Source organism: Triticum dicoccoides, chromosome 4B (assembly GCF_002162155.2).
Source record: "Triticum dicoccoides isolate Atlit2015 ecotype Zavitan chromosome 4B, WEW_v2.0, whole genome shotgun sequence".
In the NCBI taxonomy this organism is placed as follows: domain Eukaryota; kingdom Viridiplantae; phylum Streptophyta; class Magnoliopsida; order Poales; family Poaceae; genus Triticum; species Triticum dicoccoides.
The window spans coordinates 433,541,433-433,561,088 of record NC_041387.1 but is presented as its reverse complement, the minus strand read 5'-3'; the positions used below and the strand labels follow the sequence as shown (position 1 = coordinate 433,561,088).

Here is a 19,656-nt window from a genome sequence, read left to right as displayed (position 1 = left end):
TCACCATGACTTTTTTCATGGGCTGGGCTAGGTAGCATATCGGCCTTTCAAATACATATGCCTCCATATGCACAACACAAAGAGGTTTCTTTTTTTATGCACATGGAAATAAAAGTTTGGTGCAAACACGGCTAAAAAAATACTCCCACGTGTTAAAAAAATACTCCGACCGTCCCAACAAAGTTAGTACAAAGTTGAGTCACTTATTTTGAGACGGAGGGGCGACATCCTTAACTTGTCTATATATCTTATACAAATATGTTTTCTTTCAAACTTAGATTTCTCATGGTGATAAGCATATTTTCAACTAAAACAATGTTTCCTTAGCTGGTATGTCATGTTATACAATTTTTATTTCAAACTTGGATTTCGCAGCGTAATAAACATATTTTTAATATAACATGGTTTAACACATGGGCTTTCTACTACCAATATCGAATATGCCTTTGCAAAATGAAAATATTTTCATCGACAACATGGCTTTAGCGGGTCTCTGTGCCATTTGGCGCAACGGGTCAACTAGTTTAAAACAAAAAAGAGGCTAGCCAACTCACCTCCAGGAGGCTCCTCCGATTGGGCCTTCGTGGGCCATCGGATCTGCCCTTCTGTCTTGTCCTGGCCGTCGGATCTTCACCTCGCTGTAACAGATTTTTCACTTCACGATCGTTTTGACTGGCCAATGATGAGTGGGCTCGTCTCGCGCGCTTGTTGGCTGGGTTGGCGGTGGCCGCGTGCATGAGATTTTGCCCAATCCGCGCCCCGTATCCCGCACCAGCCACCACCCAAACCCTAGCCCCGTCTCCCCTCGATCCCCACAGCCTCGCCCACCTCCTCCATCCCTCCTCCTCGCCTCGCCACGGCCTCCGCCCCGGAGCCTCGCCGCCGCCTGCGATTCCTCCCTCCTGCCCGCAGAGCCCATTGGGCTAGCCAACCCTAGCCCCAATCCACATCCCCCGCGCCCCTCACTGGTCCCTCCTCCTCCTTCCCTCGTCCGCCGCCTCGCTCCCTCGCTCTCCTCCCTCGTCGCCGTGGCCTTCGGCCTAGGAGCCCCGCCGCCTACTGCTCCTCCTCCACCACCTCGCCTCTTTCTCCTCCTCGCCTTCCCATCGCTCGCGCGCATGTCACCGCCGTCGAAGAACACGGGAGTGCGGGTCTTCAAGTTGGGGTGGTCAGGAGGGCTTCCCAACCTGACGGCGCCTCCTCCTCCTCGCAGCGTCGTAGCGCGTGCACCTTCTTATCCCCCCTCCTCCCTCCCTCGTCACTACTTCCACCAGTTCCCTCCCTTCCTCGTCTGTGGACGCTGCTGACCCCTCCTCCGGCCTCTGCGTCTCCGCCCAGGCGGCAAGGCCCCCAGCCCCCCTCGGGCCTCGGCCCCTCCGTACAGCCCGCTTCTGCCTCGTCCAACTCGCTGCTTAGCTCCCAAGATAATTTCAGTGGTGATACCTGATGCTGTATGTGTCTGACTGTCTGTTCACTGTCTTTCTATGGCGATAGCTTGATATATGGCTGATGTGTGTTCAGTCTTCGTTTTTTCCCTCCTGGTGAATGGTGATATATGCATGGTGATAGCTGCTACTGTATGTGTATATGTTGTGGTATTCTTTCTTATTGTTGTATGTGTATGTATGTATGTATGCAGTGAGCATTTCGTTTCTGTCCTCCTTCGTTTTTGTTGGATGCATGCGTCCAGTTAGATTTTTCAGAGCATATGTATGAACGGCTTAGATTTTTGCAGAGCATATCATATGTGTAACGAGTTAGATTTTTGCAGAGGGTATCTATGCGATTCATCTCCCTCTGCTAGATAAATGGTTTGCCCTAAACAAGCATATACATCAAAATACAAAGGAGAATTACGCCTCTGTTTTATGTTATGTGTTCTGCTTGCTATCTTGTTTATGGACTCTCTGTAAGTGCGCCTTTCCATCGGCAACCTTGTGCTTTGGTTGTCAGATTGCCACTGTTTGTGATATGGTAATAGTTTTCCTTGGCGTTACTTAATTAGCCCCTGGTTATATTTTGTTGTTTCCCCTTGAAACTACATTCCCGATCTGGAGCGGGAGGCCAGGGATGCCTCGTATGTGTCTCCGTAATTTTCTTCTCAGTTTGACAAGGAATATGCCTATGGTAGTCTTCTGATTTTGGGTGTAGATTCTGATTTTGTTGGCAAAACAATGGTAGATTTCTCCATTAGCTTATATGATTTGGGGCTGATTTTCCTTGTGTGATTCCTGTTCATGGCCTTGTTGTGGGAGATTGCAAAAGTGAAGTGAATTAAGTGTGAAAAAATAGCAGGATCAATGCCTGGGCTGTAGATTTCTCCATTGGTTTAGTCATGGCTAATATGAACTTCTCTATTATATTACTTATGGATTGTTCAGTAAAATGAAACCTCATGGTGTGGCATATCACCTCCCTTGCACATATACTTGTACCCAACTTAGACCATCAGTGGAACTGTCTATATTGTACAGGTCAACTAATACACGTATGTATGTATGTATGCAGTGAGCATTCCGTTTCTGTCCTCCTTCGTTTTTGTTGGATGCATGCGTCCAGTTAGATTTTTCAGAGCATATGTATGAATGGCTTAGATTTTTGCAGAGCATATCATATGTGTAACGAGTTAGATTTTTGCAGAGGGTATCTATGCGATTCATCTCCCTCTGCTACTTGATTAAATGGATGAATCCAGTTAGATTCTGAATGTGATGAACGTCTTATATATACGCCACACATGGTGCAGCAGGCTCGGAGGGCAGCGGGCGCGGCAGGCTTGGCAGGCAGCGGGCGCGGTGGTCAAGGCCAGGGGCGCGGATTGGGGAGATGCGCACACGAGGAGCGACGGCGACCGTGTCTGCCGCCAACACTGAGGTGAGCTTCACCCAATCTCTCTCTTACTCTCTCTGTGCGGCCTCCTCCCCTTGGCCCCTGATTCATTGATGAGGTATGCCAATATGCCATGGTTGTGTGTTCGCAAACCCTTCCCTTTTATCACTATCAAATAGTGTCAAACAGAGCATCTTATACTTTGTTTCTACGTGCAAATCAGCTCTTCGTTCTTTCAAGCCCTATGTTGCTTACTCAAATGTTTGTGGCGATTGTATCCTTGTGCCATGAATATTTGTACTTAGCAGATCAATATGAACATATTGGTTATCTATTTACCAATTCAGAATTTAAAACACTTTATTTTATGGCCTTGAGTAAAAGTTCAGTCATTGTTGGCTGGAAGACATCTTCAATACGCCGTCAACACGAGCTTCCCAAGGTAATGATCTAAGAGGAAGTGAGTTCGAGATGAGATGGGGACAGAAGATCCTGCAGCGACGTTGTTTCTTGTTCTCCTGCTCAAGGTTTGCTCTTTCCTACTTACTGTCATGGTGGTTGGTTCACTGCTCGTTTTATTGTTTCGGAATTAGCCGCCTGTCGTGTTTTGATTTGCCTCGTGCTGCTTATATTTCGTGTTTGCGTGTGGGAAGGATGTGTGCTATAGATTTTGTGTGTGCATCCGAGATACCTAGAATGGTTGAGAACTGAATGTGTTGCCCTATTTAATTGGCATATTCAACTTAATTAATACGCCTTTTAGCCGTGACTTCTGCCCAAACTTTTGAAAGTGCAGATGATCACGCTATCGGGTAATGGTGTTTTCTATTGCAATTTGTCAGCTATACTACATGCTGCCCCTGTTTCTTTTGCTCTGCTAAAAATGTGTGCTTACTTTCAATCTTATTACATCAATAGACTTCCGGGCGTATAGTATTTCTGTAATCTCTATGCCTTACTGGTTTTGTGATTTCAGCTCAGGTGGATGAGCCCCGTCCTGTGTTATTCCCCTTGGTTTCTGAAGCTCCCAGGATTTAATAATGAATTGTCTTGGGCTTCATTGGACAAATGATCTACCTCGAGCAATGATGCAGGTAAGTCTTTTATTTTAAACACTGAAAGATTAGGTTATCTAGCGCTAAAAATCTGAACTATAGTAATTGGCAGTGTAGGTTGGCGTTGAAGCCTCATGGCGTTTTTCTTGCAGCAAATCTTGGCGGGAAGACTCTGAAGTGATAATCTTAAATTTGCCATTTACCGACATTTTCCAGTTTCTTGTTTGACTTGCCTTTTCTTGGATGCGATGATAAGGGAACTAAGAATTGCGTGCACTATTGCTCAAATGGAACATAAGGGAGGCATCCGTCCTCGAATGTTGCCTTTAGAACAAGTATGATTCCTTTATAATCTGAGATTTTGCCCTTCCAGGAGTTGATGTAGATCGATATACAGTCAAATACAATACTGGCGTGTATAAAAAAACTTGAATTTTCCTGGGATTGAACTTTGAACTAATAAATCTAGACTATGGAGGTAATGTGCTTTGCATTATTATAGATCGTATATGCTGCTCTTACTTAATTATACTTTTTAATTACATGCTGCCCCTGTTTCTTTTGTTGTGCTAAAAATGGGTGCTTACTTTCAATCTTATCGCATCAATAGACTTGCGGGCGTATATTATTTCTGTAATCTCTGTGCCTTACCGATTTTGTGATTTCAGCTCAGGTGGATGAGCCCCATCCTGTGTTATTCCCCTTGGTTTCTGAAGCTCCCAGGATTTAATAATGAGGTGTCTTGGGCTTCATTGGACAGATGATCTACCTCGAGCAATGATACATGTAAGTCTTTTATTTTAAACACTGAAAGATTAGGTTATCAAGCGCTAAAAATCTGAACTATGGTAATTGGCAGTGTAGGTTGGTGTTGAAGTCTGATGGCGTTTTTCTTGCAGCAAATCTTGGCAGGAAGACTCTGAAGTGATAATCTTAAATTTGCCATTTACCGACATTTTCCAGTTTCTTGTTTGACTTGCCTTTTCTTGGATGCGATGATAAGGGAACTAAGAATTGCGTGCACTATTGCTCAAATGGAACATAAGGGAGGTATCAGTCCTCAAATGTTGCCTCTAGAACAAGTATGATTCCTTTATAATCGGAGATTTTGCCCTTCCAAGAGTTGATGTAGATCGATATACAGTCAAGTACAATACTGGCGTGTATAAAAAAACTTGAATTTTCCTGAGATTGAACTTTGAACTAATAAATCTAGACTATGGAGGTAATGTGCTTTGCATTATTATAGATCGTATATGCTGCTCTTACTTAATTATACTTTCTAATTTCTATAACCTGGTGTGTTCACATAGAAATTAGTGTGTTTACATAGAGATCATAGATGCTTTCCATGATGATGTGTTGTTTATTGTCCAAGGACTTGATAAACTAGCAGAAACCATAGATGCCAAGTTTCTAATGATGAAGACTTTACGCTGGTTCATGTTTGCATTGGAGCTAAAATTTTGTTGTTATTTAGTGTGTTTTGTATTATATCCAATACCGTTCCATACTTCCATTTCTCCTGGATGATTAAGACGATATTTTTTTCTAACTGAATTGATTTGTCCCCTATTTCAGAAGTAACGCTCAAAAGCCTGAATAGAATTCCTTGGGAAAGGGTAGATGTTAGCTTCAAGAGAAGTAGACAATAGATTTTTGCCCATAGCACCATTCAGGTATGTTATGAACCCCATTACCTTGGTAATAGTTTTCCTGGTGTTACTTAATTATCCCCTGGTATATTCTGTTGTCTCCATACATGTTAATCTGATAACATATACAAAGGTTGTGTAGGTAATGGCATAGCAGATTTTAGTTTCATGATCTTACTTAAATGTAGTTCTGGCGATAGATAGCTTTACACTATCCGTCATGTGCATGGCTGTCGAAGTACATCATCGTTATGATGTGTATGGTTTCTCTATTTTCAGCCCTACTGCTCCTGAGCCCAAATCCCATGACCATGCCCCCACCTCTCCTTTGTTGAATGAAGGGAGTCTGGTTGCTAAAAAGTGAGTTTTCTTAATCAGTATGTATGGCCCCTCTGCACATGATGTTTCTTCGTATTTATGAGGCCCTCAAGCTTTGTCAGTTTTCTAATAGATATGGAATTTTAATTTGATAGTCCCAACAACGATGGGTATTGATGGAGCTATCTATTATTTATTGTCAATCTGTAATACTTTTGTCAGCTTCTAGCATGTCGTTGCTCTGCCAGAGTGCAATTTTCTCTGCATGGCATACACCAGTTACCATTAGTTGATATGTTTGTTGAAGTTTTATTGCAAGTTAAATAAATGTGTAGTGTGGCATACTGATTATTATAGTTTGATAATGTCAGGCGCCGATGGCTTTAGATATGTAAATAAAATATGGTGATTGTCACCGGCATGTAGTGTGGCATACTAATCAAATGACTAAGCATTTAATTATTGTTCTGTTATGTTGTTGATTTCACCGGCTTTATGTCGGCTGATTAGTTCTGAAGGATTCCACATCGGCTAATTTAGATTATGTTACTAGAGTATTACAAGAAGTTCCTGATATATGTATTTAGAGCATTTGCTGAGATTTGATGCAAAATATTGATGACCAGGCATTATACTGCGCATAAGCACAATTTTTTAGTTTTTCTTTTTATTGTTGCAGCAACTTTTCTATAGCAATAGCCAAATAGTGTGACATAACACTATTCCATTTTCATAGGCCATAACACATCTTTACATGTAAGTTTGTTCTCTAGATAGTTCTCTTTCCAAGATTTTCATATCATATTTGTTGTGGGATCTGACTGCTTTACCATATTTTCCTGGTGTGGACGATGTTATAGAGTGAGCTACCATCACTTCTCATTACTGACTGTAATCAATATATATGTGTTTATGCCATAAAAGATGGATATTTGTCGAAGCCGTTGTCGTGTCATGTAATTACCTGGAGATCAGCTATATAGTTTTGTTCGGATTGTAAAGTGGAAACGACAACTCCTGTGTGATTGTCATTTGATTATTTACTTCCTCAAGTAGTATGGATATGGTGCTGCCAGGATATTAAGTATATTCATGAAGTTGTATAAACCACGTTCTACGATTCACATCTGTTATGCATATATACTTTCCAGTTTTAGGACTGAAATCCATCCATTGTAATGAACTTGGTTGTATGGGCATTACCTATTTGACTTAGGCTTGCTTCATCACATATAGACTGCTTTTCTTTTCCCCACTGCTTGTATGACCTAAAACTATCATGTATATGAGGCAAGTTATTAGCAATGTTTCACATTTTCGTACTTGCAATACTGTGCTTGCCTATTTCAGGTGTTCCAAGACCCAAATCATCGGAAAAACAACACATACAACAATTTTTTCTTTTGAACTTTGGTTACCCTTATACAAGCCCCCGTTCATTTTGTTTATATAGTGGTTAGAATAGTAACCTCGATACTGATAAATGGAATATTTTCAAAGCACGTATGGTGTGGGTATGTTCGCAATTTGGCGCAACGGGAGATTACTGAAAAAAATACACATTTTTTCAACATGACATGGTCTTGAAATGGGACTCTACTACCAAATTAAAATGTGTAGGTATATCTCATTGTAGATGACAAGTCTCTATTTTTTTTATTAAAGGGGTTTAAATTTGTTATCATATATGCTTGCCCGCTACTAAAACAACTAAAACATGAAATTTCTTTTCATGCTGAACATGGATTTAGTGGGTCTCTGTGCTATTTGTTACCCAGCCGACGAACCGAGAAAGAAAGGAAGGGGATAGACAGTCTTTGCTCGCTCCGCCCCCACCGCTTCTTATTCACCTCCTCATGGGCCACAAGCATCGCTCTACGTGAGTTGGGCTAAATAACATATGGGTTATCCTAATACCTCGTGATCCCTATAGCTCTGTATATGCACAACAAAGACATATTTTTTTCTTAGGTTTCTTATGCTTTCCCTCCTTTTTTGCAGGAAAAATATGCATGGCCAGGTTTTCCATCATGATAACCATGTTTCCAAACTTGCTAAAAAATACAACCATGCCAACTTTATTCTCTCATCATAGTTCCCATATTTTCAAACTGAGCATATTCATATTATGCAAAGTTTCCCTTTTCCCATGCTATTATTTAACAACGTAATAAACATGTTTAAAAAATAGCATGATTTAGTTGAAGGTTCTTGCATCATGAAACTATTTTCATCAACAACATGTCTTCAGTAGGTCTCTGCGCCATTTGGCGCAACGGGTCAACTAGTAATAATAAAACTCGTATGTCAACACTTTCTCAAAATAATCATAACATGATATAACAAAATGTATCTCGCTAGCCCTTTCTGAGATCGCAAAACATAAATGCAGAGCACCTTTAAAGATTAAGGACTGATTAAACATTGTAATTCATGGTAAAAGAGATCCAGTCAAGTCATACCCAATATAAACCAATAATAATGAATGCAAATGACAGTGTGCTCTCTAGCGGGTGCTTTTAATAATAAGGATGATGACTCAACATAAAAAGTAAATAGATAGGCCCTTCGCAGAGGGAAGCAGGGATTTGTAGAGGTGCCAGAGCACGATTTTAAAATAGAGATTGAATAACATTTTGAGCGGCATACTTTTGCTGTCAACGCAACAACTATGAGATGGTTGTATCTTCCATACTACATGCATTATAGGCAGTTCCCAAATAGAATGGTAAAGGTTTATACTCCCCCAACCACCAACAAGCATCAATCCATGGCTTGCTCGAAACAACGAGTGCCTCCAACATACAACAACACTGGGGGAGTTTTGTTTAATTATTTTGATTTGCTTTGATCGTTTTGGATCATGGGACTGGGCATCCCGGTTACCAGCCCTTTCTCGTGAACGAGGAGCAGAGTCCACTCCTCTTGAGAATAGCCCACCTAGCATGGAAGATATAGGCAGCCCTAGTTGTAACATGAGCTGCTCGAGCATACAAAACAGAATTTCATTTGAAGGTTTGGAGTTTGGCACAAACAAATTTACTTGGAACGGCAGGTAAATACCGCATATTGGTAGGTATAGTGGACTCATATGGAACAACTTTGGGGTTTAAGGAGTTTGGATGCACAAGCAGTATTCCCGCTTAGTACAGGTGAAGGCTAGCAAAAGACTGAAAAACGACCAACTGAGAGAGCAACAACAGTCGTAAGCATGCATTAAAATTAACTCACCCCGAGTACAAGCATGAGTAGGATATAATCCACCATGAACATAAATATCATGAAGGCTATGTTGATTTGATTCAACTACATGCGTGAACATGTGCCAAGTCGAGTCACTTAATACATTCAAAGGAGGATACCATCCCATCATACCACATCATAATCATTCTAATAGCATGTTGGCACTCAAGGTAAACCATTATAATTCATAGCTAATCAAGCATGGCACAAGCAACTATAATCTCTAAATGTCATTGCAAATATGTTTACTTCATAATAGCTGACTCAGGAACGATGAATCATCATATTTACAAAAACAAGAGAGGTCGAGTTCATACTAGCTTTTCTCATCCCAATAAGTCCATCATATATCGTCATTATTGCCTTTCACTTGCACGACCGAACGATGTGTATAATAATAAGAGTGCACGTGCATTGGACTAAGCTGGAATCTGCAAGCATTCAACTCAAGAGAGAAGACAGAGTAATATGAGCTCTAAGTTAAATAGACAATCATGCATATAAGAGCCACTAAGCATTTTCAATATGGTCTTGTCGACCCCCAAAGGAAAGAAAAGAAAAATAAAACTATTTACACGGGAAAGCTCCCAACAAGTAAGAAGAAGAACTAGAAATCTTTTTGGGTTTTCATTTTAATTCTACTACAAGCATAGAATTTAAACTAACTAATTTTTTTTGATTTTTCTCAAGGTTTATCAAACACATAAGAAGAAAACTAGAAAAAGAAATTTAAACTAACATGGATAATACAATGAAAGAGTATGAGCACCGACGACTAGTGTGTGAACATGAATGTAAAGTCGGTGAGAAATACGTACTCCCCCAAGCTTAGGCTTTTGGCCTAAATTGGTCTAGTACCAAGGACCGCCTGGCTGATATCCATAAGTAAAACTGGGGTTGTACTGAGATGCAGAGGCAACAGCCTCCTGAGCAGCAGCGTGTTGGCGAGCTGCTTCCATTCCCCTCTCATATTCTGTTGCTTCTTCCCTGGTGACAACATATCTTCCTTTTGCCTGATAATCAAAAAGGTAGGGGGCAGGAAGAGTAACAGGGACGACATTGCGCCTGTCATAGATTAGTCTATAATGGAGGAATTTTCCATTCCTCTCAAGAAAATGATGATCAAACATAGCTTCTTTATCCAAATAAATAGGAGGTACAATCATATCCCCCTCTCGTGGAGCTATATTAAAAAAATTAGCCACACGGGTTGCATAAATTCCTTCAAAGAAATTACCCCTTCTACTATTATTCTGCAACCTACATGCAACTATTGCCCCCAAGTTATAACTTTTATAACCTGACACAACACTCTTGAGGACACAAAGATCAGGGACACACATGTGACATGCCTCGTCCTTACCGTTAATGCATCTACCAATAAAGAGAGCAAAATAATGTATAGCAGGAAAATGAATGCTCCCTATGGTAGCTTGTGTTATGTCCCTAGATTCTCCCACAGTAATACTAGTAAGAAAATATCTAAATTCAGATTTGGGAGGATCATTAATATTACCCCACTGCGGGAGTTTGCAAGCAGTCGTGAAATCCTCTAAATCCATGGTATAAGATGTATCATAAATATCAAACATGACACTAGGAGAATTACGCGCAGAAATATATTCGAACCTCCGCACAAAGGAATCAGTCAATTGATAATATTGAGGACACTTATCTTGTAAGAAGTCCTCCAGCTCGGCATTACGCACATACGCGTCAAATTCCTCCTTGAAGCCTCCTTCGACCATAAAATCATCAGATGGCCACTCACAAGCCCGTACATTCGCGTCCCTTGACAGTTTAACATCTTGCTCACGTATAGCAATCCTTGGCCCTTTCTTTGCCGAGGAACCACCTTGGTACATTCTACTAAGCATATTTCTTTTCTGAAAATTTCGGAAATTTTAGTAACTTCAAAATAAAAGTGGATAAAACTAAACAAGATTGATAACAACTACTCCTACAAGTGCCTAGAGCCTATATCATGCATTGGAATTGCTTGGGACCTAAAAAATTTGACATGCAAGCTCAAGAACATGGTCACCTAAGCAGCAAAAATTTGTAATGAATAAAGCACTAGAACAAAAACTAATTGGACCAATGGAGGAGTCACATACCAAGCAACAATCTCCCAAAGCAGTTTTGTGAATGGAGCTTTGAGCTAAGAGATCGAAAATCGCAGCAAAACGAGCTAGAACTCGTGCTTGAGCTGGATGGGGATTTTTTTGGGTAGAAGATGAAGTGTGTGGGTGCTGGCATAAGTGGAGGCGAGCCACCAGGGGCCCACGAGACAGGGGGGTGCGCCCTACAGGGGGGGCTCCTCTCTTGTGACCTGGTGCTTGCCCCTCATGCAGTGTTTTCAGTGCCTAAAATCCTCAAATATTCCAGAAAAAATCATACTAAATTTGCAGGGCATTTGGAGCACTTTTATTTTCGGACTATTTTTTAATGCACGGATAATTCAGAAAACAGATAGATAATACTACTTTTGCTTTATTTATTCTAAATAACAGAAAGTAAAAAGAGGGTATAGAAGGTTGTGCCTTCTAGTTTCATCCATCTCGTGATCATCAAAATGAACCCACTAACAAGGTTGATCAAGTCTTGTTAACAAACTCATTCTGAATAACACAGAACCGGAGAAATTTCAAATAACACTAAGTTACCTCAACAGGGATATGAAAATCCCCAATAATAAGAATATCATACTTTTTCTTGACATTAGGAAGAGGAAATTCAAAACCTCCAAAAATGATAGTTGGAACTTTTTCAATAGAATTGATACTATGAACTTGAGATTGTTTCCTCGGAAAGTGTACCGCATGCTCATTACCATTAACATGAAAAGTGACATTGCCTTTGTTGTAATCAATAACAGCCCCTGCAGTGTTAAGAAAAGGTCTACCAAGGATAATAGACATACTATCGTCCTCGGGAATATCAAGAATAACAAAGTCCGTTAAGATAGTGACATTTGCAACCACAACAGACACATCCTCACAAACACCGACAGGTATAACAGTTGATTTATCAGCCATTTGCAAAGATATTTCAGTAGGTGTCAACTTATTCAATTCAGGTCTACGATATAAAGAGAGAGGCATAACACTAACACCGGCTCCAAGATCACATAAAGCAGTTCTAACATAATTTCTTTTAATGGAGCATGGTATAGTTGGAACACCCGGATCTCCAAGTTTCTTTGGTATTCCACCCTTAAAAGTATAATTAGCAAGCATGGTGGAAATTTCAGCTTCCAATATCTTTCTTTTATTTGTGATATCCTTCATATACTTAGCATAAGGATTTACTTTCAACATATCAGTTAAGCGCATACGTAAGAAAATAGGTCTAATCATTTCAGCAAAGCGCTCAAAATCCTCATCATCCTTTGACTTGGATGGTTTAGGAGGAAAGGGCATGGGTTTCTGAACCCATGGCTCTCTTTCTTTACCGTGCTTCCTAGCAACAAAATCTCGCTTATCATAACATTGATTCTTTGATTGTGGGTTATCAAGATCAATAGCAGGTTCAATCTCAACATCATTGTTTTTGCTAGGTTGAGCATCAACATGAACATTATCATTAACATTATCACTAGGTTCATGTTCATCACCTGATTGAGTTTCAGCATCAGAAATAGAAATATCATTGGGATTCTCAGGTGTGTCTACAGTAGGTTCACTAGAAGCACGCAAAGTCCTATCGTCTTTCTTTTTCTTCTTTTTAGAAGAACTAGGTGCCTCTAAATTGTTTCTCTAAGAATCTTTCTCGATTCTCTTAGGGTGGCCTTCAGGATACAAAGGTTTCTGAGTCATTCTACCAGTTCTAGTAGCCACTCTAACAGCAAAGTCATTTTTATTATTTAATTCATCAAGCAAATCATTTTGAGCTTTAAGTACTTGCTCAGCTTGAGTAGCAACCATAGAAGCATATTTGCTAACATGGTGAAGTTCATCTTTAACTCTAGCCAGATTATCACTTACGTGTCCTATCTCGAAAGCATTATTCTTTAACTCTCTACCAACATAAGCATTAAAACTTTCTTGTCTAGCCATAAAGTCATCAAATTCATCTAAGCACGGGCTATGAAATTTAGTAGAGGGTATTTCAACTTTATCATATCTATAGAGACAAATTACCTTTACTACCTGTGTCGGGTTATCAAGACAATGTAGTTCTTCAGGTGGTATATTAAGACCATGTATTTCTTCAATAGGAGGTAAATTCTTAACATCTTCAGCTTTAATACCTTTTTCTTTTATTGATTTCTTAGCCTCTTGCATATCTTCAGGACTGAGAAATAAAACACCTCTCTTTTTTGGAGTGGGTTTAGGAATAGGCTCAGGAGTTGGCTCAATTGGTTCAGGAATTGCCTCAGGAACTGGCTCGGGAAGACTCCAATTATTTTCATTAGTCAACATATTGTTCAATAGTATTTCAGCTTCGTCGACTATTCTTTCCCTGAAAACACAACCAGCACAACTATCCAAGTAGTCCTTGGAAGCATCGGTTAGTCCATTATAAAAGATATCAAGTATTTCATTTTTCTTAAGAGGATGATCAGGCAAAGCATTAAGTAACCGGAGAAGCCTCCCCCAAGCTTGTGGGAGACTCTCTTCTTTAATTTGCACAAAATTATATATTTCCCGCAAGGCAACTTGTTTATTATGAGCAGGGAAATATTTAGCAGAGAAGTAATAAATCATATCCTGTGGACTACGCACACAACCAGGAGCAAGAGAATTATACCAAGTCTTAGCATCACCCTTTAATGAGAACGGAAATATCTTAAGGATATTTAAATAGTGAGACTCCTCATCATGAGTAAACAGGGTGGCTATATCATTCAACTTAGTAAGATGTGCCACAACAGTTTCAGATTCAAGGCCATAAAAAGATCAGATTCAACTAAAGTAATAATATCAGGATCTACAGAGAATTCATAATCCTTATTAGTAACACAGATAGGTGAAGTAGCAAAAGCAGGATCGGGTTTCATTCTAGCATTAAGAGACTGCTGCTTCCATTTAGCTAATAATTTCTTAAGATCATTTCTATCATTGCAAGCAAGAATTTCCATAGCAGCTGCTTCACTCATAACATAACCCTTAGGAACAACAGGTAATACATAATCATTGGGGGAACCTTCATCATGACTATCATCAATAATAGGTTCTTCAATATTTTCATTCCCCCTAACTCTAGCAAGTTGTTCATCTAGAAATTCACCTAATGGCAAAGTAGTATCACGCACAGAAGTAGTTTCCTCATGCATAGCAGAAGTGGCATCATCAATAACATGCGACACATAAGAATTCATAGCAATAGCAGGTTTAGGTGTCGCAAGCCTACTAATAAGGGAAGGAGAATCTAGTGCAGAGCTAGATGGCAGTTCCTTACCTCCCCTCGTAGTTGAGGGCAAAATCTTGGTCTTAGCGTCTTTCAAGTTCTTCATAGCGGTCAACAGATATAAATCCCAAGTGACTCGGAGAATAGAGCTATGCTCCCCGGCAACGGCGCCAGAAATTAGTCTTGATAACCCACAAGTATAGGGGATCGCAACAGCTTTCGAGGGTAGAGTATTCAACCCAAATTTATTGATTCGACACAAGGGGAGCCAAAGAATATTCTTGAGTATTAGCAGTTGAGTTGTCAATTCAACCACACCTGGATAACTTAGTATCTGCAGCAAAGTATTTAGTAGCAAAAGTGGTATGATGATAATAGTAACGGTAGCAAAAGTAAAGATAAATGTTTTTAGGTTTTTGTAGTAGTTGTAACAGTAGCAACGGAAAAGTAAATAAGCGAAGAACAATATGTGAAAAGCTCGTAGGCAATGGATCAGTGATGGATAATTATGTCGGATGCGATTCCTCATGTAATAGCTATAACATAGGGTTATATAGAACTAGCTCCAATTCATCAATGTAATGTAGGCATGTATTCCGTAAATAGTCATACGTGCTTATGGAAAAGAACTTGCATGACATCTTTTGTCCTATCCTTCCATTGCAGCGGGGTCCTTATGGAAACTAAGGGATATTAAGGCCTCCTTTTAATAGAGATCCGGACCAAAGCATTAGCACATAGTGAATACATGAACTCCTCAAACTACGGTCATCACCGAGAAGTATCCCGATTATTGTCACTTCGGGGTTGTCGGATCATAACACATAATAGGTGACTATAGACTTGCAAGATAGGATCAAGAACACACATATATTCATGAAAACATAATAGGTTCAGATCTGAAATCATGGCTGTCGGTGTCAAAACCGGCGGATCTCGGGTAGGGGGTCCCGAACTGTGCATCTAGGCGGATGGTAACAGGAGACGAGGGACACGATGTTTTTACCCAGGTTCGGGCCCTCTCGATGGAGGTAAAACCCTACTCCTGCTTGATTGATATTGATGATATGGGTAGTACAAGAGTGGATCTACCACGAGATCAAGGAGGCTAAACCCTAGAAGCTAGCCTATGGTATGATTGTTGTTCGTCCTATGGACTAAAACCCTCCGGTTTAGATAGACACCGGAGAGGGCTAGGGTTACACAAAGTTGGTTACAATGGTAGGAGATCTACATATCCGTATCGCCAAGCTTGCCTTCCACGCCAAGGAAAGTCCCATCCGGACACGGGACGAAGTCTTCAATCTTGTATCTTCATAGTCTTGGAGTCCGGCCAATGATGATAGTTCGGCTATCCGGACACCCCCTAGTCCAAGACTCCCTCAGTAGCCCCCGAACTAGGCTTCAATGACGACGAGTCCGGCGCGTATATTGTCTTCGGCTTTGCAAGGCGGGTTCTCCTTCAAATTCCATGTGCTTGCCAAATAGTGTCTGGCATCCTTATAAATGTTACGCTCCTTGGCTTCCACGTCCAATAATGGCCCTCTTCCACATGTCGTATGAATGCGAAAAGCCAGGGTATTTTTACGTTTCACCCCCTAGCCGCGCGAATAAGCTGCCCATAAGAGAGGCGAGGATCTAGATCCGAATCATACCATCCTCCTTCCGCAAGTACTCATCGAAGCGCCTCTGACAAAAATCCATTCCATCATGGACAGTCGACGCGGCTCCTCCTCTCGCGCTCCCAGCCCTCAGCCAGGAGATTGGAGGAGATGCTCAGTCCCGCATAGCGAGCTGGTGACGCTCCAAGCAGAGGGATATCTTCCCCCAGCCTTCATGGTTTCGGTTCGAGCCGGACTGGCCACCTACAAGGGTGGAAAGCAGGTGGAGAGCATCCCCAATCCCTCCAAAGGAGAGCGGGTATGCTTTGTCCTTTATCTAATAAGGGGACTCAGATTTCCCATACACCCGTTTCTCCGGGGGCTCCTAGAGTTCTATGGACTCCAGCTCCACCACCTTACACCTGCCTCCATTTTGCACATCGCGGGCTTTGTAGCCCTTTGCGAGCTGTTCTTGGGCATCGAGGCCCACTTTGCGTTATGGAAGAGATTGTTTTGCCTCGTACCCCGTTCTCACGAGGGGTCGATATATCAAGTGGGCGGAGCCGAAATATGGCGCATCGCCGGGACCGAATATCTATCCGGAACCCCGAAGAAGGCGTCCGAAGACTGGCCTTCGAAATGGTTTTATATGGAAGATGCCCCACTGCCGGACCCAGTTCGGACCGGCCTCCCGGAGTTCAGCAACGCTCCTCTAAAGAAACGCCTGAGATGGCGCCCGTGGAGCCCTCAACGGGAGAATGACAGGGGCGTCCAATACCTGATGGGCCGGATAAGGTTACTGGCCCATTCCGGATTAACCATGATTGGACTCATGGCAACGTGCATCATGCGAGGGGTGCAGCCTCTCCAATATAGGGGCCACCCCATGTGGGATTTCAGCGGGGAGGATGACGCCACCCGTCATGGCCGCAAGGGGCCGGGATCAGTTGACGATCTCGTGAAGATCCTGTCCGGCTTGTACAAGGGGGAGAAAGAGGACTTCCTCCACGCGAGTCCATTGAATGGATTCTCCATGAATAACCCTCGGAGCTGGGTAAGCGTATGTTTATCTATCCGATCCATATACCCAAAGTTAAGTGTCTCACTTTGTGATTTTGACGCAGGAGCTGCGCCGAGACGTAGAGGGCATACACGGCCTGACTCCACAGCCCGAGGATCCGGGACGATCCCTTGATCCGGCCTCCGAAGAGGATTCGGACATAAAGGTGGAGCTGATCGATGGGGTGTTCCACCAACTTAGCATGGACAATGCTTTGGTCGCCATTACGGTCGACTACCCCGGTTTAACTCTGGCTTCCCAGGTAAGTATGACCGGAGTCCTGACATCATTGCTTATCCATGCTCATTTCTGACCACCGTATACCAACAGTGCTCCGTAGGAGGCGCCTTTAAGGCGGGAAGCCGAACCCGCGGTGGCTGACCAACAAGGGTCAGTTCGGCCCAGCAGGCGGAAGAGGAGTGCGGCGCAAATCGAAACATCGCCGCAACGGTATGGCGCTCCACCGTTTTTAAGGGAAAGATTCCTCGGAGGTATATTAATGCTCATGATTATTCCAGGACAAAGAGAGCTCGCCGGACAGTGTCCGGAGAGGTTGCCAATCAAGCCTCCGCCAGCCATGCTCCAACGCCTGGTCCGGAGGGGGAGGCGAACACAAGGCATGAGCCGGATGCTCCTCCAACGGAGGATGCCGACAGGCTGTCCGCCACCAGGTCTGAGGTGGAGAGCACCATGAATCACAGGCACCGCCGGACAGTTCTTCGTGACGCGTGTTTCTCCCCGTAGGCACTAAATGCCTTTAATGTGGGAGACGCGCATCTCCGTGCCGCTCGAGATGGTCTAACCAGAGCCACGGAGCAGTATGTGAAAGACATACGGGTGAGGAATTTTAATAGTTATATATGCCAGTAGCCCCCAAGACTTAAAATAGTTAGAATAACTGATTTAAGGATCATTTGTTATGCAGGATCTTACGGAGAAGAATACCCACCTGTCCCAGGAGCTTCAAGAGTGCAAGGCCCAACTTGAGGCCGCACTAGCCGCCGCGGGGGGAGCCACAGAGACCCCCTCTGGTAATGCATACTTCGAAAAGATAAGCCGTTTATGAAGTGCGGCGTATGTATAAGTCTGACAATAATATTGCAGATGGTGCCGGACTAGATCCGGACAAGCAACATCTACTACGCCAGCTGAAGGCCGGCGAGAAGGTGCTTATGAGGGTGCAGCAGGAGAGGAACAAACTCCAAGATGCCAACACCCAGCTGGGCAAAGAACTAAAAGATGTTCGGGTCCAGCTGTCTGACTCCGTGAAGGAGAATCAGCGGCTTCGTCGCGGCATTTACAGTAAGTGCTTGAGCAAACTCTTTTGAAAAAGAAGAGTTCGGCGAGGAAGTCGATTGACAGAAATGTGTCTATAGGTGTGCTCACAGGTTGTCCTGCGGAGGAAATGCCCGGTTCAACGGGTGACCTACTTCCCGAGCTGCTGCAACTGCACGAACGTGTTCGGCAGGCGATGAGCAGCGTCGCCCAGGCCTTATGGTCGTCCGTCTCCCTACCCGAGGGTCTTGGAGGGCTTGCGGAGGGAAGCTTCAGGGAGCACGGCAGCTCTTCCATTTGTGGAAGATATCGGCCTGCCGTCAAGGCGCCAGGGAGGCCTGGGCCATGGTGAAGACGCGGTACATGAAGCCTGATCCGAACCACATGGCCGAGGTCGGACCTGTGGGGCCTGATGGGAAGGAGATCCCTGTGAGCTTAATGTATGGCCAAGTAGAGTTGGCCGCTAACTATTCCCAACGGGACTGTAAACTAGACAGCCTGTTAGACGGGATTGAAGAGGAGTACAATCAGTCAAGTTGACGATGTAATTTAAAATGACATGTAAAATGCCTTCTAGCCGGATTGTAGATCGTTTGTCTTTGCAGACCTGTTCGCTTCAACCTCTGGACCCAACGGTCCGGAGTGTGTCCGAATACCCTCACGGTTATGTAAAAACCGGGGCATGCATGGAGACCAGGCGTAGGGGTCATTAGTGCTTTATCAGACAAGTGCCCAACTAGTTATGTTATATTACATGGTTAGTAAGAAACATCTTCCAGGGAGAATAGTTCCGTTAGGGGTTCATTTCCTTGGGAGACATGCCCTAAAGTGCATGTGCGGACTGCGGAAAGAGCAGAAAAAAAGTGTCTGGGGGCAGATAAATAAATAAGTAAGAAATCATCTTTCAAGTCACCGACCGAATATTCCCTTAAGAATGCTAGCTTTCGGCTTCACCCAGTCTGAGGTACACATCCGGCTGACCCGGCAGTAACAATCGCAGAGGTGCTCCCTTTACCTCCTAGCCGAACAATCAGGAACGTAGGGGTAAGCACAGGAGCCAGGCAACCCAGCTTGGCCAAAACTTAAGTCATATCGATGCATATAATGGTGAATAAAAGGTACATGCGGAAGTGTGACACATGTTTTGGGCATGAAGCCCTTATAAATAAGCTTCTATTAAAGAAGCCCCCAGGTATAATGAGTGCGAGCCGCACGTCAAGTGTGTGCGCACAATGCGCAGATCAGCCCTCAAAGGCTTTACAAAAAAA

At 42.8% G+C, this 19,656-nt stretch overlaps 1 long non-coding RNA gene across 25 annotated transcripts; it reads left to right on the top strand.

Moving 5' to 3' along the window:
- Nucleotides 1–767: 767 nt before the first annotated feature.
- On the top strand, nt 768–7,393 carry LOC119290711. Of its 25 annotated transcripts, none has more exons than XR_005142021.1 (8): nt 769–1,451; nt 2,747–3,923; nt 3,997–4,670; nt 4,744–4,966; nt 5,466–5,563; nt 5,819–5,899; nt 6,537–6,613; nt 7,208–7,393. It is a non-coding gene; the product is annotated as an uncharacterized LOC119290711 (long non-coding RNA). The 25 variants fall into 25 exon arrangements; XR_005142020.1 differs by lacking the exon at nt 7,208–7,393 and adding an exon at nt 6,718–7,183 and having other exon boundaries at nt 770–1,451; XR_005142025.1 differs by lacking the exon at nt 7,208–7,393 and having other exon boundaries at nt 768–1,451; nt 3,997–4,061; nt 4,141–4,219; nt 4,553–4,670; nt 5,466–7,183.
- Nucleotides 7,394–19,656: the final 12,263 nt, after the last annotated feature.